The 12,288-nt window shown below is 39.8% G+C and overlaps 1 protein-coding gene across 2 annotated transcripts in view; it reads right to left on the bottom strand.

The window, feature by feature from the left end:
- Positions 1-415: 415 nt before the first annotated feature.
- The window catches only part of PURA (purine rich element binding protein A), a 28,586-nt gene continuing 16,713 nt past the window's right edge, over positions 416-12,288 (bottom strand). Inside the window, exons 2-3 of one of the 2 annotated variants that reach the window (XM_088675978.1) lie at positions 4,526-4,591; positions 416-1,748 (exon numbers count right to left, since the gene is read on the bottom strand). The gene's annotated coding sequence lies outside the window, so the exon portion shown is untranslated. The remainder of the gene's footprint in view (positions 1,749-4,525; positions 4,592-12,288) is intronic. The other variant, XM_088675979.1, reaches the window with a different exon arrangement.

Genomic DNA, 12,288 nt, shown 5'->3' with positions numbered 1-12,288 from the left:
TCTAACAGCCTATATTTCCATGCTTTACTTTGCTGCATGTTTTGTGATTTTAAATCTCTGCTGGGGTTCTCTCACCAAACTTGGATCTTGGCATCCAGGAATTCTCCTTTATATACCTATGTTTTCATTGCCATCAATAAGATCATGGCATATCTTTTGTAGGCACTGCTGCATTTAGAATCCTGAATTATTATAAGATTTCCTTTTTCAACGTGTGCATGTTGTGGGTGTTACAAAATGGTACACTCAGCAGTCCTGTTAAATCTTGCAGAAGTGTATGCTTTGTGTCTTCCTCAAAGCTCAGTTCTGAGCAACTGAATGCATTTAAAGTGACTGCTTTAAAAGAGTTTCAAAACAGTAGGAACTTAAAAGATATCCCCCAATGGTTGACACTTAAAAATCACTATAATGCATCTTAAATCAAATAATTTATTAAGTAATTACATGTAAACACTTTATATTGACTAGCAAATACATTGCTCAAGTACTCTTCTTCCAACAACAAAGGAAAATACCCCCTTTATAAACAGAGTCAGACTGACTAAAGATATACATTCAACTGTACAGTGAATGTATATACAATTGACACTTTGATTTTCCTTATCTTATATTCATTTAAAGTGCAAAGGATATAAATTTGTTCAGCATTTGCAAGACAGTGTCAATGGTAACTTTGGTCTATCAAGTGAAACTAGATAGCGGCCCCGGCAGTATTTTTTAAAAGCAGAGAAACCAGACCTTGCAGGACAAATCTTTAAAAAAAATAATAAATTCCTTTTCTCATATAATTGAAAATATTCTTAGACAGGAAATATACTATTCTGAATAAATGAAACGAACATGTTTCTTAGTTACAATCTAGAGTTAGTAGTTACATACATACAATTACACGAATACATAAACCACAGAATGTCTGAACATTGCTCGACATTGCCCATTAGATCAAAATACAACAGTTATGAGATGGTAGCCAGGAATAATAAAAACAGGATAGCAGCCATTTACATAAATAAAAGCAAATATTTTTTGCCTAATTCAACATTCCAATCTTCTAATAAGTGTGTACTCTTACAGCGTATGCTTGTAAAACGTTACAGAAAAACATGACCACCAATGGATATTGGTACATCTAATAAAGAGTAACTAGCCTAATAATAATAATAATAATAATAATAATGTAGAGATCGGAGTACATCTAATAAAGATTAACTAGCAAAAAATAATAATGCAGAGACTTGAGAGATATAATTCTAGCCTTTCTTGAGAGATTTTTTTTCCTGGTCTTTTCAGAAAACTCACATGTGAAAAAATACACTACAGGTTTTGTCCTCATCTTCTGAAAAGAAAAAAAAAGAAGGAAAAAGACGGCTTTGCACTGCCAAATCCTTCCATGCAATCATGTACGAGGTGCTCAACTATATGGAGAATAGTTAGCATATACTGTGATCATGGCTGCACTCTCCCCATCAGCTGAAATTCCAGAGATGGCTGAACTGGCCTCTCTTCACAATGACATGTACCTTCATACAAGGTTGGGCGGAGGAGCGGCTCTTGGGGCTGGAAAGAGGGGCTCTTGGGTATAAATTTAACAGCACCCTATATTAGAGGACCAAGTGATTACCCTTTAACGCTCAACATAATAATGAAATCTTGGAATTCCAGGTTTATGTATGCTGGTACTGTGAAGAAAGTGCTTCCGGGAACTAATGCTGTTTCCAGAGATGCCAATTGAATTCTTTGCCATTCATCTGAAACGTATAAGAAAGGTCCTTCAGTTTAACACATAACTAGGATTGTCATATTTCAAAAAGTGGAAATCCGGACAGGTAGTTTTTTTTTGGGGGGGGGGGGATTTGCCCAAAGTTGTGAAATCACAATAAAACGAATCCTTTAGCTACTTTTAATGAAATCTACACTACTGATATGGGCTGCTATTCGTCCAGATTTTCCCAGACATTTCAGCAATTTTAATCTGGACACTGTTTGCGAGGGCTGAATGGACATATGGCAACCCTAGGCATAACTAATGCTGTTTTTACACTGTAAACCTCCCTGTGGTCTTTGGATGAGGGGAGGTATATAAATTTAATTTACTACTACTACTACTACTAATAATAATAATAATGCAGGATTTATTGTCTTCCTCCCTTGTTCTGATGTACAAGTAAACAAAAGATGAAATGCTTGAGCTGTGTACAGAATGCTAAAGTGCCACTTTTGTGCAAGATTTGCTATAAATCAAGGGTTTCCAAAAAAACAGGAAAAATAGGGACATGTAAGGCCAGAGGAATGTTGCAAGCTGATTTTAAATACCTGCTACTGGAGTAATGGAAGAAGCATAGAAGTATAGAAGGGGTTTCTCTGTGTGTGTTGCATGATAAATTCTTTTTTTTTACTGTTTCTCTGATGGCCTCTAATTATCAAAAATATTTAAATATTTGCTATTTCATTATTTCATATACAATTTCAAATTGGCTTGTTAACATCCACTCCAACTACTGTACTGAGCTTTAGCAATGTGGGCTTTAGAATTCCAAGTCTTAAAATATTTATTATTATTATTCAGCCCTATAAGAGAAGTTTAAGAATTACACACAGAGCTACCTTCTTTCCTTTAAAGAATGTATCTGAGGAAGTGTGCATGCACACGAAAGCTCATACCAATGACAAACTTAGCTGGTCTCTAAGGTGCTACTGGAAGGAATTTTTTATTTTGTTTCTTTCCTTTAAAATACTCATACAGTAATAATCCTGATGGCAGAGCGTGGAATGATTTTTAATTTACATAGATTAGTCACATTAAACAAGTTTTAACACATTGACAGTGTTAAAAAATTGCAATATTGGCAGTAAATACCAAGACTGATATACACCATTAATATAATTTTCTTTCCAGTTTGAAATTATGAAGGAATTGATTACATAGGAAAGGCTAATACTGTAATAGTATTTTTGCATTGCAGTTTTTAAGTGCTGAAGATAATTTGTCATTGACTTTAAATAAGTGACTTCCCATGTGTGTGAATGAGGTTCTCCTCAAGCCTTTTGAATGCTTTGAAGAAGGGCCAGTGTCAATTGCTCAGATTAAAGTTGTTGCCAATTATATTGCACAAAAATGGAGGCTGCAAAAGGGGAGGAAAGGGAGTTTTCAATTGGGATAGCACACAGTGAAGACTCAACAGCACACTAGGATTTCACCCAAGGTTGTGCTATCATCACAAATGTAGGGAACTCCATAGAGTGCTGTTCCTACATTCACAAAACTGGGCAAACAGCATGGTGAGGCAACAGGATCCTACCTCCCTTGGTCCCATATTGACCTCCGCATATTGGAAGTAACATTTAAATCTGTGGCCCCCAGAAATTGTTGGAGTCAACTCCCATCAACTTCTGCCAGCATGGTCATTGGTCAGGGATGAAGGAAATTGCAGTTCAGCAAAATCTGGAGGGCCACAGGCTTCCCATACTTGGTATGAATGATGCAGACATGCATAGAATCCTACGCAGAATGACCAGGAGTAAGATTCCTGCTCCCACATGCACGGCGCTCTCTCTACGCGCACACGCACAAACAAAATTTAGGAAAGAATGCAAGCACATGGAGATATAGCTGCATGATTTCACAGCCCCTCAGAGTGTGGAGGTTATCTTGTTTTGCAAGGTGATTCTGAAAGTATGTATGTATATATATGTTTAGAGACTTCTTGAGAAAGAATGGACACTTCCACCATTAACACAACTGAAGCTAAATTACATACATCATTACGTATATTATTGTGAGCAGCTGCCTGCTTCTCTGATCCTCAGTTTCAAGTCATAGCAGAAGGTTATTCAATGCTGACTAGTGTTAAAATCCAACTTTTATTTTTAAAAGAATTTCATTTTGGAAAAGAGACTTTAAGTCTGCATTCTGGAATTTAAAACATACTGTACTTCTACCTTGTTTTCAGTCTGATGTTTAATTTTTACATTTTCCTCCAAAAATTTAGACATGTTTACATATTATGCATCCTTTGCTGAAGAAGAAACTGTTTCTCGTGCAAGCTCTCAGTTATAAAGATCTAAAGCATCTGCATGGAAACAATGAAATTTCTGTAAAATATTTGCTAGGCTTCTTTACCAAAGTTATCCCAGCGTAAATTTTCTATGTTTAAAAAATATTTCCTAAAAGTTTAAAGGAGGAATTCAGTGTAGTGCTAAGCATATAGCTTTGCCATTGCAAGCATTTCTGCACACTAATCTGGGGTTTCTCCTGCCCCCCCCAGAGCAAATTTGGGGGGCTGCAGGGGGAGGGGGGAAGTCCTGTTGCACTAGTGGAAGTCCTTGTGTGGACGTTTGTTGGTGGGACTCGCTAGCCAAAATCCCACTCGTGATTTAGGTTCATACAGACTAGCAAAGTTCACTTATTTGAAAAGTGCTGCAAGTACAACAGAAGACAGAATACGACATGCTTGTCATTACCTTGAAGGCGATTTTGAATTTGTAAGTCAATGGGGGAGGACAGAAACAGGAAATGAAGACTGACCTTATAAACAAAGATATGTCTAGGGCTTCTGGTTTCAGGAATAAACCGATATTTACTGGTAAACGTCTGCCAAAAAACAAAAATAGAAACATAAGATTACTGGTAAATATTGGTTTATGCGGAGTAGAAAAATTGTTCATATTCTTATTCTTTAAAACTTCTAGAGAGATGAGAGGGTCTGAAGAAGGTTACGATGCCTGAATTCTTTTGGGAAAGTAATTGCTTCAAACCAGAAGCCGTCTGCTCATAGTGGGGAGTGGGACTTTGCACACCTAAATTTTCCAGACATCTTCAAGAGAACCTAACCATTCTGAATGATGCTTGAGACAGAGACCATTTCTCTCTGTCCCAATTCCAGAATGTCCAGTTATGATTTTGAAAATTCACTTTTATTATGATAGATAAGAAATAAATATGAAACTTAATCAATCATGTTTTTTCTTTAAAGAAGCCTAATTCTGTTCATGTTATATACATAAAATGTATATACATACAGCTCATAATTCAGTTGAATACAAATTAGTTTTATTTGCAGATGATATTCTTTTGTTTATTTCAGAACCTCAGACAGTATTCCCATCTTGATGTTTTTGGTAAAATATCTGGTTATTTTGTTAATTGGTCCAAACTGGAATTGATTCCAATAGGTCAAAAATCTGATTACACATTCATTCAAGGTATATCAATTTTGGATTAGTTCCAAATCCATTAAATATGTAGTTATGTTAATACCAAGGGATATATAATGGTTAAAGGTAAAGGTAAAGGGACCCCTGACCATTAGGTCCAGTTGTGACCGACTCTGGGGTTGTGGCGCTCATCTCGCATTATTGGCTGAGGGAGCCGGCATACAGCTTCCAGGTCATATGGCCAGCATGATAAAGCCGCTTCTGGCGAACCAGAGCAGCACACGGAAACGCTGTTTACCTTCCCGCCGGAGCGGTACCTATTTATCTACTTGCACTTTGACGTGCTTTCGAACTGCTAGGTTGGCAGAAGCTGGGATCGAGCAACGGGAGTTCACCCCATCACGGGGATTCGAACCGCCGACCTTCTGATTGGCAAGCCCTAGGCTCAGTGGTTTAACCCACAGCGCCACCCGCGTCCCATATAATGGTTAGTCACAGTTAATATAAATAAATTAATAAAAGAGATATTGATAGGTGGGAGTCACTGAACCCTACCCTTTGGGGAAAGGTGAATGCTCTCAAAATGAATATTATTGCCAGATTTATATATATTCTGAGAGGACTTCCAGTTTTTATATCTGGACCATACTTTCAAAAGATAAAACTCCCTGTTTAGGAAATGTCTTTGAGGCTCAACAACACTGAGAACATCCTTGCAGAGAATGCAGTTACAAATTAAAGAAGGCAGTTTCAGAATTCCGAATTCAATCATTATGCTTATTTACTGTCAAATATTAAATATTGGAAACCTACTGTTGGTTTTAATTTTCCGATGTAGGCAACCCTAGAATATACACATACAGCACCTTTGGTTGGTTGGACAATACTAGGATCAAAATATTTGAAATGTCAGGTGACTCCGGCAACTACTAAGTCAGTTAGAAGGATATAAAATATATTGACAATATATACTGTATATTGATCCATTCTCACATGCTAAACTTACTTTGTGGAGAAACCCTACTCTAAAATTTGCAAAAAAGATGGTAACATGGAAAAATTGGATGGAAGCAGGTGTTTTGACTTTGGACCAACTGATAGATGAGGAAGATGGATTTTATACCTAAGCTACTTTAGGACAAAAATATCATTTATCAGATGCAGCCCAATGGCAACATCTTCCATTACAACATCTCCTAACAAGGGTGTTTGGGCTGGCCGCCCTCTCAGCTTCCGAGATACCTGAGATACTGGAGCAATTGGATGACTCATTCAAAACTAAAAAGCCAGTGATTACTTTTTAGAAATATGTATTAGCAATAAATAAGTTCCAATATGCAGACTTTAAGAAATGATTGGAATAAAGACAGTGGGAAAGTGTTTTAGTCTCAATACCTAAGGTATCGATGGACCTTAAATTAAGACTTATATAACAGAAAATAATGTTTAGAATCTATGGGACTCCTTTACGGTTGCATAAAAAGGGACTAGCTGTTCTGTTTTGGAGATGTGGAAAGGACATATGTTTGTTCAGTGTTCTGTGCTTACTAAGTTTGGGGAGAAAGTTCTGGAGTGTATAACTATGATTGTGCAGAAAAAGTTAAAACTTCCAGAGAATATTATTTTGAACGATAAGCCTATTGTATGGAAATTAACAATGGGACAACGAAAATGGATTCTACGCACCCTAGTTGTGGCCAAGAGATTGATACAGATGAATGGGAAGAATCAAGTTACGATACCCTTTAATCAATGGATTGACAATATGACAACACTCACAACTTATGGGCTGCTTACAGAAATAGGCTTTGCTTGGATAAATATGACAACATTTGGAATGAGTTTATACAGAATGTAGTAGGCTATTAGTATCTATACACGTATTAGGATAATAACACTATTTCACTTCATATAAGAATGTATGGGAGTAAATTACATTGAATATTTGTATACTGTATATATATTCTTTTACACATCTTTGTTCTTCTTTCCTCACTTTCTCCCTTTCCCCCCTCTGTATCACTTAATTTATTTATAATTGAAATTATTTCACTACAATGTTATTAAAAATAATAACAACAAGACCTCTACCTAGAAGCATCGTAGGGATTCATCCATCTCTCACCTGGGAAGCTATTGTGCCTCTGAAAACTGAGCTCTCCCTAAGAGATGGCGGCTCCTTCAAGCCCATAAATAGTGTTGTTAAAGAACCTCCCGAACCATATGAAGGCCAGTCTCCAACATTCTACCACACTCTAGTGGCCAAGAAATACAACACAGAATAGGACCACTGTTCACAGAAGAAGGCTGGATTCTCAGTAACCAGGGATGCGAGCAGGTGAGAGTCCCTTTACTTTCTTCCATATAAGTTAATGGTAGTTGTTACTCTTACCTCACAGATGGAAAGTGCTGCAATTGGAAAGAATGCTGCAGGGAGAGGAAAACCTGCCCCGACTTATACGGAGTGAGATGGTGGAAAGATGTGTTTTCATGTATAGAATGAAAAACTGATGCAGTGCACCTCCTGAGAGGTCCATGCAAAGGACAAGCCACATGCATTCCAAAACATAGGACATTTCCCCCCCAAATGTTGGTGAAACCAGTTCCTGCTCAGGAAGCTAGGATCGGAACCCATGGCTTCAAGTTACAAGAAAGGAGAGTCCGACTAAACCTCAGGAATAACTTTCAAACAGTAAGAGCTGTTCAACAGTGGAAAAGACTCCCAAGAGTGGTGGTGGACACTCCTTCCTTGGAGGTTTTTAAGCAGACGTTGGATGGCTATCTGTCATGGATGCTTTAGCTGAGATTCCTGCATTGCAGGGGGTTGGACTAGATGATCCTTGGGTACAATCCAGCTCAAAGATTCTATGATTCTATAACAGGCACCCCCAAACTTCGGCCCTCCAGATGTTTTGGACTGTTAGCTAGGGATCATGGGAGTTGTAGGCCAAAACATCTGAAGGGCCGCAGTTTGGGGATCCCTGTTCTATAAAAACTAATAATCTTAATTATTTATTTTTAAATTTAGCCTCCCTCCCCCCAAAAATCTGAGCCCTTAAATTGTAGTTTAATTCAATTGTGCATAAATTCAGGACTAAAGCAGCCCAACACACAGGGCAGGTCTCAACCCTGAATTAGTCATTGCTCCAGGCAATGTGATGGGTGATTGAAAAACTGTGGCGGGGGGGTCCAAACCACCCTGCTGCCATGGTCAGACCTGGTGAACTTTTGGTATCCCTCCCTGCATGGCTAGAAGACCTATTCACAGAGTTTGTTCCTGAAAATGTATGGCATCTGAGAATTCCTGAATGCTATGAAGCAGGATTAGCCTCCCCATGTCATAGAATCATAGAGTTGGAAGAGAGCACAAAGGCCATCCAGTCCAACCCCCTGCCAAGCAGGAAACACCATCAAAGCATTCCTGACAGGTGGCTGTCAAGCCTCCGCTTAAAGACCTCCAAAGAAGGAGACTCCACCACGTTGAAAAAGGAAATATTATAATAATTCAGGATTCTAAATGCAGCAGTGCCTACAAAAGATATGCCATGATCTTATTGATGGCAATGTCAATTTCTTTGGTTTGACAATACGCCAAATCAACAAGACCATCTTGTGTCACCTCACACATTGAGATACTTCACCCCAATGTGCTTGGTTTGGCCCAGGAAACAGGAACATTTCCAAACAAAGATAAATCCACCTGTTGATTTGTAATCCTTTTTGTCTCTGGCATGGTCAACATCTGTGTAACCTAGTAGTTTTGGATAGTTGTCGGCTGGCAGTTTAAGTTCCCTTTAAGTATCTAGCAACTCTCTTCACAGCAGTCCAGTCCTTCTCAGTGGGAAAGCTAACTTTCCTGCTTAGGATTTTAATTTTCCTGCTTAGGATTCCCACTGCATTTGCTTTGTCAGGTCAGGTTGTTGTGGTTCACGAAAGGGTCTTTCGTATAGCTGACCTGTACCGGTTGTTGTCTGGGAAGAGTTCAGACTTATCTTTACTCTTTAGAACGTCAGTCACCATTGGCATGGCTGCTTCCTTGGCTTATAATCATAGAAGTAATCATAGAATCATAGAATCATAGAGTTGGAAGAGACCACAAGGGCCATCCAGTCCAACCCCCTGCCAATCAGGAAACACCATCAAAGCATTCTTGACATATGGCTGTCAAGCCTCTGCTTAAAGTCCTCCAAAGAAGGAGACTCTACCACACTCCTTGGTAGCAAATTCCACTGCCGAACAGCTCTTACTGTCAGGAAGTTCTTCCTAATGTTTAGGTGGAATCTTCTTTCTTGTAGCTTGAATCCATTGCTCCGTGTCCGCTTCTCTGGAGCAGCAGAAAACAACCTTTCACCCTCTTCTATATGACATCCTTTTATATATTTGAATATGGCTATCATAACCTTCTCTTCTCCAGGCTGAACATACCCAGCTCCCTAAGTCATTCCTCATAAGGCATTGTTTCCAGGCCTTTGACCATTTTGGTTGCCCTCCTCTGGACACGTTCCAGCTTGTCAGTATCCTTCTTGAACTGTGGTGCCCAGAACTGGACACAGTATTCCAGGTGAGGTCTGACCAGAGCAGAATACAGTGATACTATTACTTCCCTTGATCTAGATGTTATACTCCTATTGATGCAGCCCATAATTGCATTGGCTTTTTTAGCTGCTGCATCACACTGTTGACTCATGTCAAGTTTGTGGACTACCAAGACTCCTATATCCTTTTCACATGTACTGCTCTCAAGCCAGGTGTCTCCCATCCTGTATTTGTGCCTTTCATTTTTTATTTTTTTTTGCCCAAGTGTAGTACTTTACATTTCTCCCTGTTAAAATTCATCTTGTTTGTTTGGCCCAGTTCTCTAATCTGTTAAGGTCATTTTGAAGTGTGATCCTGTCCTCTGGGGTATTAGCCACCCCTCCCAATTTGGTGTCATCTGCAAACTTGATCAGGATGCCCTCAAGCCCATCATCCAAGTCATTGATAAAGATGTTGAATAAGACTGGGCCAAGACAGAACCCTGTGGCACCCCACTAGTCACTTCTCTCCAGGATGAAGAGGAGCCATTGATGAGCACCCTTTGGGTTCAGTCAGTCAGCCAGTTACAAATCCACTGAATGGTAGCATTGTGTAGCTGCATTTTACCAGCTTCTTTATAAGAACATCATGGGGCAAAGGCCTTGCTGAAATCAAGATAGGCTATATCCACAGTGTTCCCTTCATCTACCAGGCTTGTAATTCTGTCAAAAAATGAGATCAGATTAGTTTGACATGACCTATTTTTCAGAAACCCATGCTGACTTTTAGTGATCACAGCGTTTCTTTCTAGGTGCTCACAGACCGTTTGCCTAATGATCTGCTCTAGAATCTTTCCTGGTATTGATGTCAGGCTGACTGGGCAGTTATTGTTTGGGTCCTCTCTTTCCCCCTTTTTGAAAATAGGGACAACATTTGTCCTCCTCCAGTCTGCTGGGACTTCGCCTGTTCTCCAGGAATTCTCAAGAAGTTTGACTGCAGCCTGCTAGTTGGGGCTGATGGGAGTTGGAGTTAAGTTCTAGGGACTTTTCCTGTAGACAGGAGACCCTGTCAATGACCTGAAATGAGGATTTGTGACGAGCTATTGACATGGTCGCTTCTGAGCAGCCACCCTGGTATTCTGGGAAACTTCACAAAATAAAATGATCCAGAAGATGGCTAGAGCGGAAATGGCACAAGACATGAATGATCTGCAGTTGATCGAACTTGAGTGAGAGAGCACAGTTGTACCTATTGCGTGGCAGCAAAGAAAGCAAATTAGGCTCATTTTGCTTCCACTGCATCCCCATGTAGTGATCCAGTTGAGCCAGGGGGCTATAATTATCATCTGCCCCTATGGATGGAGCAATAAGTCCTTTATAACCGGCTGATAATTATTTCTAAGGCACTTGGAGAAAGTTGCTTGCATCTGTAGCAACCTTGATGCTGCTCTTATTTTAGTTGTTGACTTGTGTAATGCGCCAACTGAGCAAGTGTTGTGGGATCAGTTTCTGTTACAGCAACTTGGGTGACAATGTGTCCAACACCTTAACCTCACAACTCTTTCCTATCATGCCTGAGTGAAGCTACCTTATAGGTTCAGGGTGTTTCTAATGTGCTGTTAAATGAGGGACTGGTGCCTACCGCCCTGAAGAACTCAGTAGTGCAGCCACTTCAAAAAACAGATCCACTCCACTCTGCATCCAATAGTAGATGACTTCTGTCTGATCACAAATATCCCCGTCCTGTGGAAATTGCTTGAGAAGGTAATGGTGGATCAACAACAGCCACTCTTGGAGGCAACGGATTATCTTGACCCCTGCCAATCTAGTTCCAACCTGGCTTTGGCATCAAATCAGTCCTGGTCACCCAGCTGGATCACATTTATTGAGAAATGGTCTGTGGGAGTGTGACTCTGCTACACTTGATCTCTTAGCAGCTTTTCATACTATCAACCATGGTATCTGCCTGGATCAGAGACACTGGTCCTATTTGCAGGACCAGTTCTGAAGAGCAGCACTGGGCGACTAGTTGTTCGTCCCCATATATAACATCTACTGTACATGAAGCCTCAAGGCATGGTCATTAGAAGATTTAGAGCATCAAGTCTTTCAGTATGTTAGTAACACTCAGTTCTAGTACTCTACATCTGAATCAGGAGTGGGCATGCAAGTCCTGAGCCAGTATCTGGATGAAGTGGTAGGCTGGGTGAGGGTCAATAGACTGAGATTAAATCCTGGCAAGATGGAGGAATTGTGTGTGAGTTGCTCCTGAATCCAGGAAATTTCCTCTTTGCCTGTTCAGGATAGGGTCACAAACTTTTTGAAGGAGCAGCTTCGTAGTTGATTCATCTTTGCCACTAGAGACTCATGTGGCTTCAGTAGCTGAAAGTATCTTCTATCAGGTTTGGCTGTTATACCAGCTATGGCCATTGCTCAACAGGGATAATCTGGGCATGGTGGTCCTTATGCTGGTAAACCTGAGACTTGATCACTGGAATGCACTATATTTGAGATTGCCCTTGAGGATGGGCTGGAAGCTCCAGTTAGCACAAAATCCTGCTGAGAGGTTACCATCACCAGCACATTACACCTTTCTTAAGCATCTGCACTGTCTGCCTAT

Source organism: Zootoca vivipara, chromosome 8 (genome assembly GCF_965207765.1).
Source record: "Zootoca vivipara chromosome 8, rZooViv2.hap1.1, whole genome shotgun sequence".
Taxonomy (NCBI): domain Eukaryota; kingdom Metazoa; phylum Chordata; class Lepidosauria; order Squamata; family Lacertidae; genus Zootoca; species Zootoca vivipara.
The sequence above is the reverse complement of the archived record's forward strand: the minus strand, read 5'-3'. Positions and strand labels throughout refer to the sequence as shown.